This window comes from Hyperolius riggenbachi, chromosome 6 (genome assembly GCF_040937935.1).
Source record: "Hyperolius riggenbachi isolate aHypRig1 chromosome 6, aHypRig1.pri, whole genome shotgun sequence".
Taxonomy (NCBI): Eukaryota; Metazoa; Chordata; class Amphibia; order Anura; family Hyperoliidae; genus Hyperolius; species Hyperolius riggenbachi.
In genome coordinates this window covers 343,140,537-343,159,503 of record NC_090651.1, presented here as the reverse complement: position 1 = coordinate 343,159,503, position 18,967 = coordinate 343,140,537, and the positions used below count along the sequence as shown (strand labels likewise).

Here is an 18,967-nt window from a genome sequence, read left to right as displayed (position 1 = left end):
CACACATAATTGATTTTTTTTTCTCACCCCCAGGGTCCATATTCCCACATATGGTCTTGAAATCCCCGCCCCCAGTGTGAAATTGGCCCGGGGCATTTTTTTCTTTCCAAACCATAGGTGCAAAGGATGCTGGGGAATTGATGTCATAACCCCACCCCTCATGTCCATGTTATCTAATCTAGACAGACATCTGAAATAAGAATTATAGCAAACAGACGGGCTGCTGCAGTTTTCTCTGTACTACAGTTTGTGAAAAGGGGAGTAATTTGATTCAGGCAGACGGGAGGGAGTGGCAGGGGAGTGAACCAGGCTGAAGAGGTGGGCTCAATTCTTTAAGTCTCAGGAGGAATAAGGAAGTGCTACTTACAGGTATAAATGTGTCCTATCCAATATGATGTACCAGATGTAAACTTTATGGTGGCCATACACGGTGCAATAAACATTCGTTTTTCCCGTTTATTCGATCTAAACAATTGAATGGAAAATTAAAAAAAAAAAATTTGATCAAGAAATTCGACCGATTTATTGCGTTTTTTTTTCGAGAAATCTGATCGGACATGCTGGAAAACTTTATATTCGATCTAACGGAATAATCAAACTAAATTTTCGAATTGAAGAAAAATGAGATTGTACCATGTATGGCCACTTTTATGTTTAACTGTACGCAGTGCCTAGACTACATATATGTATTGCCATTCAGACCTTTTTTTTTTGGCTGGAGGTGGTCTTTTTAAATGTTAATTTCTATTTACTTGGTTAAACCGTTTTGCTGGCAATGACAGCCTGAAGTCTTGAACTCATGGACATCACCAGATGCTGGGTTTTTCCCTATTGAATGCTCTGCCAGGCCTTTCCCACAGTTGCTTTCAGTTACGGTTTGTGGGCCTTGCTGTCTGAAGTTGTCTCAAGTGAAATGCATTCTCAATTGGGTTAAGATCAGGTGAATGACTTGGCCGTTCAATAATTTTTTCCACTTCTTTTGCTTTTAATAAACTCCTGGGTTGCTTTGGCTGTATGTTTTGGGTCATTGTCCATCTTTATCATGAAACGCCGGCCAATCAATTTGACCGCATTTAGCTGGATTTGAGCAAACAGTAGGTCTCTGAACACCTCCAGAATTCCATTGGCTGATTCTTTCCTGTTTTACATCAAACACTAGTGTCTCAGTACACAAAATAGGAGGGGGCACCCTAGTGTAGTGCCTGCCTTCTGTTGTTGCTCATCTCATTGAGGCTGTTGGTTTGAGGGTTCTACGCTGCAGTGACAGAGCTGTATCTTGTCTTTCATAACCTCATATATTAAGCTAGAACACAATAGCAGTACTTTTTTTAAACCTTAGTACATTTACTAAAATGAATTAAGCTATAAGACAACTAATTTTGATATTTAACAAATGCAAGGGTTATTGAAATTGTGTAACCGCAAATAGATAAGGTTTAACTTAAACTACAAAACTACCACCCTTGTTTTGTTAGGATCCTTATTGGGCAGCCATGATCGTCACATGTTGCTATCTCTACTGCAGTGTTACCCAACCCTGTCCTCAAGGCCCACCATCCGTCCATGTTTTGTGGAAATCCACAGAGGTAATTGGCTCTGCTGCAACACTAATTACCTCACCTGTGAATGTTTGTGGTTTCCTGCAAAACGTACTGTTGATGGGCCTTGAGGACAGGGTTGGGGAGCTCTGCTCTACTGCACTTTTTGCTTTGTCAGGGATAGGCTTCAACGCATTTTGAGCAGTAGTCTGTGACTCATGTTTCCCCTGTAGTGGTCCTGTCAAATCTACTCCAACAAGATCCCATGTATCGGCAACCTGGAAAACCAAGTTTTAATTGAACTTTAAGTTGCTCCACATAATCATACCCAGTCTCATGCATGCTGCAACAAAACTTTTTTAATTTCTTTGGATTCTTGGAAGGCTTCTAGAACACTGGGTAGCTATGAAAGGTTCACGGGAAAAGCTGGATCTCAATGGAGGAGGAAAAAATCGCCCATTTGTCTGGCGATACATACAGAAGCAAACCATACATATAAAGTGTGCATCTCTGTAGTGCACATTAATCACGCTATTCAACACATTAGCACTGCACAGCTCACACCTTTGTAAACTCATTACCACATCAACAATGCAGTAAAATTGCTTCGCATGTTAGATATGCAGTGCAACCAGACGGTACAAGAGGTGTTCTTCACTGCAACATGCACACACGTTATCCTGTACTTGCGCACTGTGTGACTGACAGGTATATCTACACAGCATCCAGTGTGAACGTACACTAGGAATACCTTTGTGTTGCTGTGTGGTAATATCCACCTTTGCCGCTAAGTGTGCAAGCAACCAAAAGGTAAAATCCAAAATGCGTCCTCATTTTTAGCTACCAATCTGTCAGGTCAACAAACCCATATACCATGTAGGATATGCATATTTCTTCAACTTACCTTTTAGACCTAAGTGAAAGATCAAATGTGTTAGGCCCCATTCACACTTGCGTTCTGTCACGCAAACGGACCGGATCCACATCGGAGCCGGTCCTGATACGCATGGGAGCCGTACGGCACCTATCTGCAAGCGATGCGGATCCGGTCCGTTTGCATGCGTATTTCTTGCGGTGTGAACGCGGCTGCCATGCGGATCCGGGGGAAAAAACAAAAACAAAAGTACCTAAACTTGTTGGGGTCTGCAGAAGGTGCACTTGTAGAATCAGGTCCTCCGCTGTAGGCCTCACCTCCACCTCCGACATACTGCCAAACAGCTCCAGCACTTGTGTCACTGCTGCTCCACTGCTGTCCATGTGTCCCCATCTGAAATGGCCGCTAGAATCCGCATAGGAAGTGGGGTAGAACGTCAGGTGTTTGCATCCTGTGTGTTCTGTGCTTTCCGTTCCCCATAGGTTTCCACATCCGCATGGTGCAGTCAGGATCCGTTCCGGGTGCGTGGGCCGGATGAGCCGGAACCAGAAAATAGCGCATGTTGGAAAAGCCTCGCGTCTGGATCCGGCTCCGGAGTGTACGGAACGTACGCGTGTGAATGTCTGCATAGCCTTTGCATTGCTATGCGGAACGTACGTTCCGTTTGTACAGTATAAGGTCCGGATCCGATCAGGCGGATTCGGACAGGGAACGGTAATGTGAACCAGGCCTTAGATTACAAGGATGTTGATTCAACTTTACAACCTTCTGTTGAACTGGAACTGTTTTGAACAAATTCTTCCTCATTGCTACTTTAATTCTATTGTGGTAAACTGCTCCTTTTTTGTTAGGGTTTGATTTGGGATATACTGTGGTTTTTTTTTTTTTTTGACTGTTCATTTTCCTATAACTGAACAGATTTCATAGGGTCCTGTGAAATTGCACATAAACGTCCCACCTTTACACCTTCTACATGTTATACAATAGAGCCTCACTCCCCATTTTTTTTTTCATGACTTTCTCCATTTGTTTTAGGCGTTGCTTATTTTTGACTCATTTATATTAATATCCACACTTTTTTTTTAATTTTGCATATTCCATTTTTGTTTTACAAAGCTTTTGTGCTGCATTGTGATCAGGCAATTTAATTGATGTTAAATATAAAAACACACACGAAAACAAGATTACAATAAAACTGCCTCTACATCACATTTTATCTTTTTCTATTGCTAAAACAAAGATGAACATCATCAGACCTTTATAGCTACATGGTATTTTTTTTACAAAGTTCCCTGGAAATGGTAACCTAACTGGCACAAACAATCCATAACAAATTTTCAGAACAAAAATCGAGAATCTTTGGTCATTCTGTGGAACAAACTATCTTCCTATATTTTAATAGGAAAATACAAGCAGTCCCAAATGAGCCACAGAGGAATCTGCAACAGATTTCCAAATTGAATAGCTGCCAAGGTAACACGCCACAGTAGTTGGCAAATATTATATTCTTAGCGCTTATTCAATGAGGTGTGCAATCCACAGGTAGTCTGCATTCACCCGTGCTCAGTATAAAAACAGGTGGCCACCAATTGTGAAGCCCTTTAACAAGGACCCAACAACAAAAATGTTGCTTCAAGCCTACCACCAGCACGCAAAAATTGTATATCAGTCAAATAATGCCCAGTCTCTCTTCCCTACCGATTCCGGCGTTGAGCCGTCGGGATGAGACTAAGCAAATGGGCATTAGACTATTGCACTTGTACTGTTGATGCGATCGTCAGGGTTACATAGTTACATAGTTATTTTGGTTGAAAAGACATCTGTCTGGCCATATTTTCAGAAGGGAGGTGAGTCCACCCACTTCCCCCTTTTTAACAATTCGAGTTCAACCAGTATAAGTACAACACCAGCCTGCTCCCTCTCATATCCCTGTTGATCCAGAGGAAGGCGAAAAACCCTTACAAGGCATGGTCCAATTAGCACCAAAAGGGAAAAATTCCTTCCCAGCTCCAGATGGCAATCAGATAAAATCCCTGGATCAACATCATTAGGCATTACCTAGTAATTGTAGCCATGGATGTCTTTCAGCGCAAGGCAAGCCTCTAAGCCACCTTCAAATGCAGGTATAGAGTTTGCCATAACTACTTCCTGTGGCAATGCATTCCACATCTTAATCACTTACTGTAAAGAACCCTTTCCTAAATAAATGGCTAAAAGTTTTTCCTTTATGTGCAGATCATGTCCTCTAGGTTGCCAGACTTAACAATGCAACCGGCTCAAAGGCGGTCACCTGATACAGCGCAGAGACAGGTGGGACGTGTGGTAGAAAAAAGCTAACTGCCCACTAATAGGCTGTAGTGTACATGATTTGAATTGCTAAGCGCTAATGAGATTAGTGTGTACACTCAGAAACCAATACCTTTTTTTAAAGGTGGACATTAGAAAGAAAAGTGCATCCCCTCATACAAGCATTTTGCAGCATGGTAGGGTAGCCCAGTAGTTTTTAAAGCATCCACAAATCTATCTATTCCCTCAGGCTGAATAAATATATAATTGTCACTCAGGCCTCTTTCACAGTAGGACGTTGCATTTTGATATGACATTAAGGTCGCAACGCAAAATTACAACGTAATACCCCAAAAGTCTCAATGCAACCTAATGCCTCGTTTTTGTCACGTACTGTAGAGCATACAGGCAATGAAAAGTATACTTCCAAGTCATTACTGAGCATGTGCAAACAGTCCAACGCAGCTAATAACGTGTATAACGCACAGCATGCAGCACTTTTTTATAACGCTACACGTTACAAACACAACGTGTGCACTGAATGTTGCACAGACTTACTATTGCTGTGCGTTAGTCTGCATTGAAACATTTTTTTCCTAATGTCGCACTGTGAAAGAGGCCTAAAAATACATAATACACCAAAATAAGCAGCCATAAACATGCAATAAAGCAGATAAAACAAATATAAATACTGTGTATTCCTGTGTATAAGACTACTTTTTTTTATCCCTTGAAAATCTTCAGAAAAGTTGGGAGTCGTCTTATATGCTGGGTGCTACACCATGTCCTATTACCGCCTCTCAGATCTGGCTGCTGAGGACTGTAGTGTAGCGGTGTAGGTGCACATGTGTGATCTGAGAGGCAGAGAAGGAGGTATATAGGACACAAGGGCGGCCAGAAGGGTGAAAGAGGCGGGTTTTATGGGCACAGTGTGATATTCTTCCATAGTGCTCTGATAACCAGGTAGACAAGGAGAGCTGACCAATCCAACCAGTCGATTGCCTATATACTGTTATATACTGGGTACCACGTACAGTACAGCACCAGTATCTGTTCATACATAGCACCAGTACATGAGTTTTTATTTTAATTTGTGTTGGAAGAGGGGTAGTCTCATATGGCGAGTATATCCCAAACTCTTAACTGGAAAAGTTGGGGGGTCGTCTTATACGCCGGAATATACGGTACATTGCACAGTCAAAATCCTGCACCAAACTATTTTAATTGCTTAACAGATGGTATGACCCAAATTACAAAGTCCAAATAGGCACAGAATAGATGCTTGGTGTTTCAGGTGTGTGACCCAAACACATGGCTAACATCAGGACTGGCAGGCAAATGGTAAAAATGATGCTGCCAGCAAATCACTCTTGCTTCTCATACCCTGTAAAAGCAGCTAGGAGTGTTTGATGTGTCGCGTTCAAAGCATCACCCAAATATTTTGGGGGGAGTTTATAAAAGGAATTGCTTTGTGCCCTTTACCAAAAAGCCCTTTGATGATCCGCTTTCTGGAAAGTTTAACTGCAGCCCAATATAAGCAGGAACATGCAAATCAGGATACCACCATTTATCGGATAACTTAAAATAATGGTGCCCATACATGGTACATTAAAAAGGTAACATTTTCCCGTTCGGCTATAAAAAGCGCATCGAATGAAAGTTAAAAAAAAAAAAAAAATTTCGATCAAGAAAAAAAATTGATTATACTGTTTAATAAAAATCGGATTGGACATGGTAAAAAACAAAAAAACAAAACTTAAAATTCGATCTAACTGAATAATCAAACTAAATTATCTAATCAATTTTTTTTTTTTTTTTTTTTTTGTGTGGGCACCATAAGATTGAGCTTTCAGCTGTGCAGCCTGTGTCAGACTTCAGTCCTGTTTGCGTACAAGATGTAGGAACAGACAGCTGTATACTGTACATGCAATATCAAAAGGATTACATAGATTTTATTTTTTTTTTGCAAGCATAAATGACATTAAGATGCCTTAAAGAAACCTAAACCAATATGATCCAATAAAAGTACCTTTATTGGGAAACAATTTTTTAATTTTTTCCGTTGTCGCTGCTCCTCAGCCTTTATCTGCTGTATTGCCAATGATGAATTTTCCAACTGTCCCCCAATATGGCGCCGCAGCTGCTCTGCTTTCATTTTCAGAGCGGCTGACAGAGCGGGAATTTTGCTTTCCTCTGCCTGTGCACTGTGCGAAGTGCACAAGCGTCTTGTCAGGCGCACAGCCCTCCTAATGGGGCGGGAAGAAGGATGCGTGCAGTGATGGCTGCGCACTCACCGCTAAATGATTATTTGAGCGAGCACGTGATGCGAGAGGTGATGTGCGCGCAGTAAAACAAGCCATGCGTTCACATTAAGTAAGGCCTCTCAAAGTGTTGGGCTGTCAATTATTAAAACGCAACCCCTTTTTTTTTGGGGGGGGGGGTGTTAAATGTTTGACAATGTACTATTCTTCCAGCATTGAATAGCTTAGATACAAGTTTGTAATCTGTGGTGCTACAGCCGTCCTAGACCTTTGTGTACATGCCTCGGAAGAAGCCCAGCTACGGCTAAGTACCACTGGCTTGTTTCAGGCTGCTTTCACAGTGAGACGTTACAGGCGCACGTTAGAGCAGCCTGTAACGCAGCCCACCGCACAGTAATGAAAAATCAATGGGCTGTTCACAGTGCCCACGTTGCGTTACATTGTAACGCAGCACATCCGTTGAGAGTGCTGCATGCTGTGCGTTATGCGCGGTTAAGCCGCGTTAGACTGTGCGCACATGCTCAGTAGTGTTGGGGAGGAGTGGAGAGCGGCCGGGCACATGGCTAATTAATATTCACAGCACGGTGTGACGTGCAGTGTTTACTTCCTGGAGCAGCCGCTCTGTGCGGCGATTGGCCGGGCGGGACCACGTGATGCCGCATGCGTCCAAGAGCACGCATCACGGACGCCAGAGTGAGCTGCACAACGCGGCTCACTCCGACGTCCACATCAGAGAGCACCAGGCGATGCGTTAGGGGCACGTTATGTACCCTATAACGTCCTGGTGTGTAAGTAGCCTCAAGGTGTATTGGACACTTTAGTTTTTGCACATTGCTGCATATCTTAGATCACTGATTTCTGCTTAATATTTGCATTGTGCTGGTCCCTTCTTCCTTTGTATACTCACCCTAGATCTGTTACACTCACAAAGGTTTGTGGAATATAAAACACCCAAACAATATTTGTCTGGTCTGTAGGTGGGGTACCTGGGGCATCTGCATCATATACACGTGGAAGGCCATAATTGCATGTCGATGGATATGGCTGAAATGCCTCATATTCTGTTATCTGAGAGGGTCTCCACCTGTAGCACTGGTGTAAGATTTTCTAAAGGTTATTACATGTATTTTCAAATATATTTTTTTAAAACATGTTAGTAAAGAGAATATGTAGTACAAGGTTTTCATCCTGAGGGTGAAGATTAAATTCTCCACTTTAATATATTCCATGTGCACACAATACACACGAAGTACATAATGCATATTGTATAGTATGCATGACTGGCTTAACCATGGGGGCAACCTGGACAATTGCACCGGGGCCCCCAAGCTCTGCCAGCCACCGCAAAAATGTATTGGTCGTTGCTAATACAGCATAGCAACTTGCCTGTCCCAGGGTATTAGTCCAATTAGTTCCTGCTCCCCATCTCTATCCCCTCTGGCCAGTGGTGTATCTAAGGAGCTTTGTGCCCCGGTGCAAGTTTTTTACATAGGGCCCCCTCAAGCATTCTATACATAACAATTGCTGTGGAGCACCTACACCTGCCAAGGACATTGACAATATTCGAGATGTAATCAGGGTATGGGGAACAGTTTAATGATTACCACTATTCTAAGCATATAGAAGTGATACTTATCAGCACAGGACCAATAAAGAGCTAATACTGCCATTTGAGATGGGGCCCCTCAGGGCTCCTTTGGACCAAGGACCCCGTGCAGTTGCAACCTCTACACCCCCTATTTCTACACCACTGCCTCTGGCCAAATCTTCTCATTGACCTGCTCAGTAAACCAATGTGCCCTACTGCTCTCTGTAGGCTTGAGAACCTCCCGGGACTGTGGCTATGGGAGGTACGGGGACTGCTGCTATGACTACGGCGGCTCCCAGAGGCACAGGGACTGCAGCTGGCCATGCTGCTGCTGGAGGTACGGGGACTATGGGTACGGACCTCAGAAGACCTCTGGCCCTGAGTGGACCTGGACTCTGAGGTCCTCCGGGTCACAGACTGGGTTGCAGGTGGTCTCAGGGTGCTGTGCCTAAGTGGCTGACTTCTTAGTGCGTCTAGGCTCCTAGACCTCCATTGTTAAAGTTCAAAATAAAAAAAACCCCAATAGCTGAAATACTGTATACAATTAGATTTTGCACACCATCACTACAATATCAATCTCCTTGGTACCGCGTGCATCAGTAACTTGTTATGCTGGTCTACCAAGCGCTCTCTAAGCTATGCGTGGTATACCATAGTGGCAATGTTACACACTAGACCGTAATTTACGGCAGTTACACGCGCTATAGTTCTCGGGGTGCGTGTAAAAAAAAAAAATAAAAAGCGCACTTTAGTGAATCAACCTCAATGAAAGTATTCTTCACTGCAACATGCACACTATGCATGACCGATACGGAACTCTCTGCACAGCATCCTGTGAACATACCGTAGAATTATCATTATATTGCATTGTTGCTGTGCGAAGATCTTCACCTCTTCAACTGATTCAGTGTGAAAGGGACTAAAAAGTAAAAACCAAAATGCTAAAAAAAAAAAAAAAAAAAAAAAAAAACACAATAAAGAGAATTTTTAAATTTCCTTACTGAGATTTTTTGTTCTGTAGCCACTGATCATGCAGGTTAACTAGGAAGTGCTCTAATAATCAAATGTTTTCTAATCGATAGACTTGATCATGCATGTTGCCATTCATCAACCATTTTTACTCCCCATACTCCCCATTCTCTTGTATGATCACTGGTGTACGGATTATTTGAGAAACCTGCATATACTGTAGTTTAGTTCCTGGCCTCTTTCGTGGTCCCACTAGTAATCTAGCGACTTCCAAGCAAGTTGACGTGCACACTCCTGAAGTGCATGCACGCTCATCACGCCATTGGCTGCATGCGTGGTTCTCAACACTGTATTGCGCAAGCTTCATCAAATCAGTGCGCTTTTTGCCCTTTTAGTAAGTGGAATACACTAGGTCTTGTACCCTTTTTATGTACTTTTTTTTTTTTTTTTTTCTTTTTTTTTTTTTTTTTGGAGCCTCCTAATATCTGATGCCAAGACGGTGATTAAAATGGTTAAGCCGCTGGAATATTCACATGTGGGCATGCAGGATTGGCCATTCAACTTCAAGCCACCTGGATGAGGTGTGCGTTGCGCCGCTTAGACTCATCACAGCTGTTCATTGCTTTCATCATACTTTGATGTATTTTGTGGCTGTCAAAGGTAGGTCATGTTATGAAATTTCTTAAATTGTTCATGAGCCTCATTATTTCTGGTCGGTCATCTATAACAGTCAGTTACACAAGATAGATTTTAAAATGTTTAAGTGATTGGGCTTGGAAATGTCTTGTATTCCCTCTAGGGCAAGGCGTTGCTGTTCATTGCGTTGCTATAGGCAGGGCCAGAAAAGTTGCCTCCACCAAAAGCTCTAACATACTTCAGCTGTTGATGACACTCTAGAAAAGTATGTTGGGCAGCTTTAATTATTGGTATCTTTCAGCTTTCTAGTTCAAGCATTAGGAATGTCAGATGGTGGTTGATAGTATTTATCACAGAACGGTGATTAAGGATGTGTATAACAAACTCTGGAACATGTCTCAAGTCATCCCACAATAGATGCCATTTTGATTGAATATTAAGTTTTCCAGACACCGTAGAATACCTCATAACAAAGGGAATTCTGTCTAGTTTGGGGGTTTTCTGCCTCTTACCCTTCAACTCCATTCCAAGGACAGCCTCTGGATAACCATGGTCTCTAAAAAAATTTTTTCTCCATTTCACCAAACCTCACTTTTGTTTCCTCCTCTGACACCATATCTACTCGTAGTAGCTGTGACTTAGTGATAGCAGTTTTCAATGATGGGGAGGATAGACTGACTCAAAGCGTGATAAGTTGCGATCGGTTTACAATAAAGATCGGTCTCCAAACCATTTTAGATTCTCAAGTTGCATCAAGGAATGCAACCTCACTCCAGTGTGCAATCAACCTTATGGATATCGGGAATGCAACTCATGAATGAACAAATCCAGTCTGGAAAGTGGTCCTGCCCACACGACAAATGACAATATAGCGTAACCAGACCCTAGCAAACCTTTGGAAGGAGTTAGAATCTACAAAAGCCTCCTCCTACATCTCCATAAAAGGTTTGTGTAGTACAGGACCACATTTGAGCCCATTGCCGTCCCATGCATCAGTTCATAAAATTGGTCAAAAAAACAAGATTTGTTCTGGTAACACAATTCTTAAAAGGGACAAAAGTACATTGTTCGTTAGAGAAATCCGACGTAGTCTGTAGCAAGGTCCGTATCGCCTCAATTCCCTCAACATGAGTGATGGAGATGTACAGGCTTTCTACATCATACGTAACCAACAGATATTCATCAGGAGGCGAAGGCATCTTTTTTTAATAACTCAAGGAACATGTCTATCATAGATACAAATGTATCGCCACATAAGGCTTCAGAACAGCGTCCACAAATATAGCTAAAAGTCAGAGGCCCGAGTCCTCCCCAGAGACATTTGGACGTCTCGCAGGGTGGACCGGGTCCTTATGGACCTTTTTGGGAGACAGTAGTACACTGGGGTAAAAGGTTTGTCAAGTTGGATATCCATTATTTTATTAAAAGCATGAGCCACCAAACATTTTATCTCCCTTTCCGTTAACCTGGAATCAAAATCAAGGTCTGTAAGTGGAGGCATAATCATCTCAATCTGATAGATAAAAGACCTGTTCATCACTACAACCCCCCACTCTTGTCTGCGGATTTGACATCCAAATCGGCAGATAAGACTTTTTTTTTTTTTTTTTTTTTTTAGCCTTGCTCTCCCCTGTTCTAACATGATCTCCAACGTTATGTCCAACGTCACATTCTGCTTCAGGCACAGCTAATGTATGTAGCTCAGCCTCTCACTGCAACATTTTCGGCTGAGCACCGCCTCTACCCTACCCTCTCAATCTGCATGTATGGAGTGGGGCGGGGAGAGGCGGAGATAAGGCGGGAGATTGTTGCAGATGGAGGCAGAGCTGAAGCTCCTAGTTACGCCTCCACGAGCTCAAAACACCACGACCATCAGTCGTCAATGTCCTTCCCCTTTAATGCGACGTCAACGTCGCATTTAGCATATTATTCAACTAATGCGATCGAATGAACGCATTGTATGTGTCCATAAGCAGTTATGTGACATATCTGAATCATGTCTACAGGAAGCTAATGTACAGACTTCCTGTATTATGTATTGGATCTGTTGGTGTAAAGATGCCACCTGCAGCATTCTCTGAAGATGAAAAGCTTCTTTTGGCCCAAGTAAGTTTTTTTTAAACATAACTGCTTGGAGTACATAGTTGATGATTTTTCCCTCTCCTAATGGTATTGTTTAATTTACTTTTGCTAAGTAGATTTGCAACTACTGGCTTTTTATGTTTATGTTCCCTTAGTATAGTTGTGTTGTGTACATACAGTTTGTAGGATGTATATAGTGATAGGTGTACTGTGGGGTGACCTATTAATGCCGAAATATTGTTTCAATATGAACCGATCACTGTAGGCTGCAAACTATGGTGAGTTATGGTTGACCTATTTATTTTATTTATTATGTTTTGTTTGTTTTTAGATAATTATTTCTTCGTGATATGACCTGGTTAGGACCAGGTATCAGAAGCGATGCATTCTGCTGCATGCCCAGCAACGCATTATGGAGTCGTACTTTGACTTCCACAGCATTGATGCCCTGAAGAAAAGATGGTCTGACTTGAAACGCAGGGATCCAGACCTTGTTAGCATAGTTTTGCCGGGACTTGCTACAAGGTAATAACTTCTTGAGAACATCGTATATTTGTAAGAGAGCGCGGAAGAGCAGCCGCTTGCTCTCAGAGCGGGGCGGCTGCTTCCGCATCCAGCATGGCGGCGCAGCGTGGCGGAGCCGCCGCATGCCGCGTGAGCAGTGGTGAACGCGGAGAGGCCGCCGCGTGCAGTGTGGCGGCTCCCGCGGTGGACATCAGGGACAGTGCTGGTGTGGCTGGGACTCATAGTCCACCAGCGTTGAGTGACGTGCGCACTGGGGCAGAGAATATGACAGTCAGAAGTGAGTCAGCTGACCAGGCTGGTCAGCTGACTCTGGCTCCACTCTTCATTGGTCCAGCACTTAGGGAGGTGCTGGAGAGATGCCTGTGTATATATACTGCCGGCTGTTCAGTTGCTGGTTGTCTGGCATTGCGAACACAACGTGGGAGCACTCAGACCCTTAGTCAGATCCTTAAGTGTGCCGGGACCAGCTGGAGCTGTAATCCTACACTTAGCTAGTTTCTGTTGATAGCTTAAAGTACTAGTTTGATTGTGATTATCTGTTATAACCCTTTGCCTGCCTGACTATCCTCCTGAACTCTGATCTTGTACCTTGCCATTCTGATACTCTGTTGCCGAACCCCGGCTCGTTCTTACTCTGCCTCTGCCTCCTGACATTGTACCTCGATATATCTGATACCCTGTTGCCGAACCCTGCTTGTACCTTAGACTCCGCCTCTGCCTCCTGAATCAGTACTTTATCTGTCCGTGTTTACGACCTGGCTTGTCCGACCTTGAGAACCGACCTTACTATTAGAGGCGGTTCCCCGTCCTGTTAGTGACACTTCCTCCGGAGTGTCACACTCAGATAATCCTTCCTACTCTCAGCCTGACTCCTCCCGTTTTGGAGAGTTCAGGTCTTCGGAAGGAATCCGTGCAGTACTCCTTACTGCTCTGAAGCTAGTCCTCTAAGTGTTACTGTTACACCAAACACTACTCTACTCGGGTGTACAGAGGTTAGCTGGTATATCGGATTATCGGTGATACTGCAGATCACTTATAATCTGATATATCTGTATTCCCAGTGATACTGCAGATCACCGGTAATCAGATCCTCTCTGTGCTCCACCGTTTGTTACAATTTATCATATTCGATGTCCTTTCAAATGTGTTTTCCGTAACTTTTATAATCAAGTATTAATGGGCCTATGATGTAGAATTTGGGGTACTACTCAAACCTTACTCCTCCGGTTGTTCGGCACAGGATCAGCCTTAAGGTCCATACACGAAGGACGGGACGCAACGACTGGTCCGTCGCTGGACGGAGTTTCACCCGACAGTAGCGTGTGTACGCGCCGTCGGCTGACTGATAAGCCTGTTCATGAGGGATCCGCTGAGCGGATCGTTCACAAATAGCCTAATCAGTCCGCCGACAGCGTGTACACACGCGCTACTGTGGGGTGAAACTGTGCCCCGTGGGAGGCAACTACGGACCTGTTGTTGCCTTCCATCTTGCGTGTTTACGGGCCTTTATACAATTCAAGGTAACCATACATTTGAACACCAAGTAAACAAACCAACCATCAAATTTTCTTTAACATTACTATAATCTAATTACCTGGAGATTTGTACTGTGAAGTGTATGCCCTACTAAGACAAAGATCTTTTGCAAATGAAATGGGTCACACGTTTGATCCCACATGTTTGGCAATATTGGACAGAGGTTGGTTGTGTGGGTGTGTTGCGTGCCATTTACAAACAAGCAACTACTCCTACACACCCCCTACGATGCTATATAAATGTATGCAGTGTTGTGCATTCAGATGCAATGACCTATACATGTTTCTGTGTTGTGAATCTGCACATAGTGTTTGGAATGCATCAACACCTTTAAAGAGGAACTCCAGTGAAAATAATGTAGTAAAGTGCTTCATTTTTTACAATAATTATGTATAAATGATTTAGTCAGTATTTGCTCATTGTAAAATCTTTCCTCTCCCCGATTTACATTCTGACATTTATTACATGGTGACATTTTTACTGTGGGCAGGTTATGTAGCTGATCCTAGCTGTTTTGGCTGTTAGAGGCAGCTGTAAACAGCGAATTCCTGTCTGTGAACATTGTTACATTGTGGCAGTTTGCCCAGAGTACCGTGGTACTCAGCTTCTTGTGGGAGGGGTTTCAGCACAAAATCAGTCATACAGCGCCCCCTGGTGGTCTGTTTGTGAAAAGCATATTTCTCATGTAAAAGGGGTATCAGCTACTGATTGGGATAAAGTTCAATTCTAGGTTGGAGTTTCTCTTTAAGAAGGCCACACAGCATACAATGTTAATGCAATCTTGATGGTCAATCAATGTGAAATTGTGTATATTTCATGGATGTGAAACTGGTATGACAAGTTCACACTCAGATTGTATTTCAATTGTATGGTGTGAGGCCACCTTCACACACAAACACACCGAAATATAAGTCGTACACTGTCAAACACACCGGTTCATTACTCCAAATCCCAATGGCACCATCACTATAAATTCCCCCCCCCCCCCCACACACAGGCTGACCCCTCCCTGCTCAAAATACTAAAATTAAACATCAATTGGCCTCTTTCACCTTACTTTGTTCATGCAAACATCCGGAGAGCTGAATGTGGTAGGGACCCTTTCCCTACAGGATGTTTGGATCAACAAGGCAAGGTTACCAAGGCTTTCTGCTGAGTGTAATATGTGTAATTTGTTAACGTGAAGTAATTTTTGATGCAAGTAATGCATTGCTAAAAAATGTCAACTAAGTGGCTGCCTGTGTAGTACTCATCAATGGAAGCTGTTTTCCCATTAGCATTTTTGACATATTTACATAGTATTTATTGTCTAACATATGATCACAGCATGTGTTTGTTTTATGTCTTCAGCTTCAAGACCGAGGAGGGCACATAGGGCTGGCCAGGCTCCGCCACAGCCTGCTCCGCCACAGCCTGCTCCGCCACAGCGCAGGCGACGAATTTTCGTCATCCTTGACTCCTCGGAAGAGGACATTATGTTTTGTGGGACCCTGCATCACTACATCTACAACCTCTATCTCCTGCCACACACAATCGCTGTACGTTGGAGTGTATGTGCAATGGTGGTGGATGCTTGCACAATAATCATCCTTGCTGTGTGTAATGTAATGCTGGATACACACGCTGCATTTCCGCAATCCATTCCCCACAAGATTACCCTTAATTTTTTTTTTTATTGAAAAACATGTTCCAAAAATATTTTGATGGATCTTTGTTTAAACACATGTTAAGTATGGCAAATTGACCTAACAACCCATGGAAAAGACAATTGGACATGGTTTACAATAAAGGAGTCTACGGAAATTGAGTGGTAAATCTATTGCAGGAACACACCCTGTGTAGCCAGAATAACTGATAACTATTACACAACTCACCTTAATCACATTGTTAATATTTGTGCCAATAAGTAACACACAGACGTAAGATTGTTGGTCATGCAATGGGTTACACATATGAGTTGTCCTATGCGTTGAGTACAGGTTTCATAACTGTTTCACAATGGACATCTATGGCATGTATAAACACAGTTGTAAATAATCTTGCAGTTAATCTTACATGGTCAATATCTTACACACATCCAATGACGAGTAGATTCTTTTCACAGTTTATTTCACTGGTATAATCAGGATATTTAAATTAAATACAAAAATAACCATCACTAATAAGTACAACAAAAACATTAACCAAAGTCACAATGTAAATCAATGATATTGGCTATCATCATGAGGTTGACCATATGAAGTAGGGAGATTGGAGGTATTTTTGGGATTTTGCTGGGGATTGGGGGAAGGGTCATAGTGAGCAGCAGCATCATAGTGTTGGGGATATGGATAGGTCAGAGGATAAATCGGAGGATGTTGACTGTCGGAATATTGAGTGTATGGATGTGGAGGCAGAGATATTTGTGATTAATGGTGGCCGGAAAGGGATTATGGGTTGTGAATACGTGGGTGGGATGTCAACAATAGGGTTTGACGGCATTGGTGCTGTGTAAGTTGGCATGTGTGTCCTCTGTACGATGTTGTTGCCTCCCACACAACTCCTTGCTCTTTCCTCCAAAATAGTGTAGTATTGTGAGCTCACACTTGCCTGTGCCTGGGGCATGTTGTCTTGTGAGGTCGACATAGGTTGTGTGGTGGGGTAAACAGAGTGGGTAGGTGCAGGGGTTTGATATCGGATGATGACATCCATGATGTCTTTGACCATGTTGGGACGGAGGTGCTGCGGGACTAATTCCATTAGGGGTACCAGACCATTAGCCAACTTCTGACAGTTGGTGAGCTGCGACTGGCTATGCTGCCATCTGTCCATCTGCTTAAAAGCCGACATCATGCTCATGTCAAATTGTTGGCTTGATGTTGGTGCACGACTATCTTTTGCGGACCGGTTGATCAGCTGCCGCTTCAGAGGTGCCTGCCTCAGCTTGAGGAGCCTCCTGGCTCATGTCGAGGTTGACCACGTTGTCAGCGGATGCTGAATCTGTAGTTGGCCGTGAACTGTTCTCTGAACAAATTATACATGCAGCTATTAAATTGCTCTTCCAAAAGTATTAACACAGCATTATCAACAAAATACTTACTGTCGTCCCTCAAAACATGGCCGTAAGAAATCAAGTAGAGCAAAATGAATATATTTGCCATTACATGCTGATCCGGCCCCACTACGCTCCATTTCTTTCACTTTGTCCATACATTACATACATTACATACATCACTGCTACTTACTTTTTTCTGGTTTATTTTCCACAGTTTCTCAGTCATCACAAAATGACGCCGTGATCTCCTCCCAGGTGAGGGCACTTGCAGCTGTATCTTTATATTTTCGATGTGTTTTATCATAAAGCTGTGGCTTGGCTTGAACCCGAGCCACAAGATCTTCAACATCAAACAAAAAAAACTAAAACAATATACAGAAGTCCATATTGAACCAATACATAGAAAATTACAATCAGCCCCATGTAGAATACATAACGACTTTATTTAAGGAATGCATATAAAAACAATTAAAAGAAGCAGAACCCAACACTATGCCAATTGCAGCCACAATAATAAATGTAACAAAAATGTGAGAAGTGTGGCCACAAAGTATCATTGTAAGACGGGCATGAAGTCAATGCAGATCCATATACACAAATATGCGCAGTACATGCACATGTACATGCAAACAATGTTCAAGTAATCAAGTAATGCTAGGAGGTGCACGGTGCAGCACCAGCTGCAACAAGTCCACTTACCCCGGGATGGCTGGTGTATACTGGGCAAGGCTGGGTTCAAAGACTGTCTGACGCGTATCGGACTTCCGTCCTTCGTCGGAGACAGGAAACAGACCGCACATCGTTCCTTAAAAACCCTCTCGAAAATGCCGAAGCGATCGGGAGGCGTGGCCCCGCCCCCCTGCCGGACTGGGAAGCGCGTCATAGACGCGCATCCCCCTTCCGGCGCACCGCCGAATCCAAGCCTCGTTTACAGTACACACCAGCATATGAGGGGCTGGAGCAAAATTAATTATTCAATAATAGAAAGAAATAATCCAATATAGAAAAATAGCATGGAAATGCATATGCACACTGGGGATAAACCTGCCAGAACAGTATCAAAATATAACATTCAAACCTACTCCTAAAATATATCTGACAAGGGCACTGCATAATACAACACTGCCATCTAGTGGCCAAGGCTGGTATATATCAAAATTAAGTCTAAACAGATGAAAATGCTGGAGGAATTTTGAACAGCATGTAAAACTGGACATTTTACCAAAAGTGAACATGATATACAGACAAGAATTGATATATATGAATGAATAAATAAATACCTATATCACAAAACCATGATGTATACATAAATACAATGAGTATCATAAACAGACCCTATTAAAACGTATAAAGTGCGTGAGTGTAAAGAATAAAATTATGGACCCATTGTCCCTATCGTGCAAAAGGTGTAAATACAATATGAGGATGGGGAAAATTCATCCACATCCATCTATGGTGCAAAAATACAAAGATACAAAAACACAAAAAATAACAATATGTGTAAGGGGTCAATTCCACGATTCTACACTGTTGCTGAGTTGAGATCACATCAGATCAGTGGGATCCATACCCTGAAAATAAACAATTGCAGAAAGGTAAGTAAAGATCTATCAATTAATTAGTCAATCCTGAAAACAT

At 42.8% G+C, this 18,967-nt stretch overlaps 1 long non-coding RNA gene across 1 annotated transcript; it reads left to right on the top strand.

Moving 5' to 3' along the window:
• Window positions 1-10,096: 10,096 nt before the first annotated feature.
• On the top strand, window positions 10,097-16,034 carry LOC137522958 (uncharacterized). Its single transcript, XR_011022489.1, has 3 exons — window positions 10,097-10,176; window positions 12,566-12,759; window positions 15,646-16,034. It is a non-coding gene; the product is annotated as an uncharacterized lncRNA (long non-coding RNA).
• Window positions 16,035-18,967: the final 2,933 nt, after the last annotated feature.